Genomic DNA, 2,222 nt, shown 5'->3' on the forward strand with positions numbered 1-2,222 from the left:
GCCTGACTCTTTATCACATATATAGGGCTAACATGCTAAGATGCAACTACTGAAACCATTAAATTACTAGTCTTAACTATCAAGTACCCAAATGGTTAATTTTTTTTCTTTTTCACTAATCATATATACAATATCAACATGTCATGAGTATATCAAGTCTCTCACTCTCACAAATAAAGTCAAGACATATGAAAATGTAGCTTAGGCTTGCCAATAATGTATTACTAAATCAATCAAAGCATTTGATAGTAGGATCAAAAGGACTTTAGACAAATTGTAATGTCGGCTAAAAGTTGTAATGACCTATTCAGTCATTATTTAAAGACTCATTGTTGCGGGGTTTTAGAAATTATTGAAATACACTATCAAAACTAAATTGGGATGAAACGACAGAAAATTATTGAATTTGAAATTTGGCTTGGGCTGACGTCATCTCGCTTTATTGGGAATTATTTTTGCTAAAATAAGTAGTAACTAGAAAACACATATTTTTAATTGGAAGTCTCATCTTCAATTGTCAAAAGCTTTGGAGAAATATATAGGAAGGATTTCTTCTCGAATGGGGTAAACCCATGGCTTTAAAGCCTACTTTCACTTAGGATTTGCCTTCACTTGGCTAGGAATTCGTTTTACAGACTTTCAAAGTAGTTGTTTGGCGCGTAGGTTGGCTAGGGTTAACTAGCTGGTTATACTTATTTCTTAATACATAATATGTTATAGACTGTCGAGAGATTTCATACTTAGGCCTTTGGGTATGAAGTCTAGATGGCTAAAATGTGTTGGTTATTTCTACTTAGGATGGAAAAGTAATGTAGTAGGTAGTGTTGACCCTATAAATGACGGTAGGTGGTTATTTTATGGTTGTTAATTGATCTTTAGGTAATCAGATTTGAGATGTATTCATGACACTTATAATGATTAAGTGTGAAGGGATTGTGGGGTCATGAAGGACTTTCAAGCTGGTTATAAATGATAGAAAGGGATTTTTGGGGAAGAATGTGTACTCATAAATAGGTCTAGAATTGAGCTTTATCTATTAATGTGCTAACTAAATGAGCCAGGAATTTGTGTGGGAAGGTTCATGTAAGCTGGGACAATGGACCATAGTTGGTGTAGGTGATGGTTGTTTCCCAAATTACGTTATGTGTGCATATTAACTGTGTCATTAGTATTGCTTGTAAATTTTGTGTTTTGGTGGATATGGGAATGAATGTTAAGGATAACCGGTTGTCAATCTTCTATAATGAATGTCTTAAATACTTATTGTTTTACAAGTGTGTATTGTTTTTATTGTGGTTGTGATTGATGTGATGTCTATGACTTTCATTGGCTCAGGTACGTATGATATATCTTTCTATTGGCTTGGCTATAACTCCTAGTACATGTTTTGTTATGGTTGGCTTGATTACCATACATGGTATAAATTTTATTTTGGTTGGCTCGGGTACCACACATAATACATGTTTAGATTATCTTCTGTGTGTTGGTATATAAGTGGTCAGATTATTGTGTTTAATTGCTAGAGCTATTCTTGTGTAGACCAAAATCGCTTGTTAAACAATGTAGATGATGTCTTATGGATCCCTGGGTAGCTTAGGTTGCTTAATAGGTGTGTTAAATCATATATGAGTTAAGTCAGTTAAGTTAGAGTTTGGTAGGTGGTCCACTAAAGTAGCTAAGGGCCCAAGATCCAGGGTCGTCGGCATGGTATCCTATATTTGGCATGATTCTTGTGTTTGGTAAAATCAGTAGGCTCAGGAAGAATTCATGTGATAGGGGGTTAGGTTATGACAGGATCAGAGGGTGGAATGGCTCCTAATAGAGGAGTTTGGCAGTAGAATAAGGTAGGGAGGCTAGGGATAAAGTGTTTCATTTCAGAGGTAGTACACCTGATAGTAAGAGTGGTTGTTATAAGACTGGGTTGTATAGCTTCAAGTTTTATGTTTCTTCCGGCTATTTACAAGATATTATGTGGTGGATTCGGGTCAATCGATGACGCCTATCATTATATGTTATTTGTAATGATACTACTCTTGTTATTCCACTTGGTATAGTCTGATGGCATGATTAGTGATCTGTCTTTTGTGATGATGATGATGATCTCTGATTGCTTCTACTCCCCTTTTCCTTATGGGTATTCTCTTAGAAGTCGTTCTACCTGGTTAAACTAGTTCTTAGAAAGGGTTTTCTATTGTATTTGCAAAAGCTTTATGTTGTATTTA

This window comes from Solanum tuberosum, unplaced genomic scaffold (assembly GCF_000226075.1).
Source record: "Solanum tuberosum cultivar DM 1-3 516 R44 unplaced genomic scaffold, SolTub_3.0 scf00138, whole genome shotgun sequence".
In the NCBI taxonomy this organism is placed as follows: domain Eukaryota; kingdom Viridiplantae; phylum Streptophyta; class Magnoliopsida; order Solanales; family Solanaceae; genus Solanum; species Solanum tuberosum.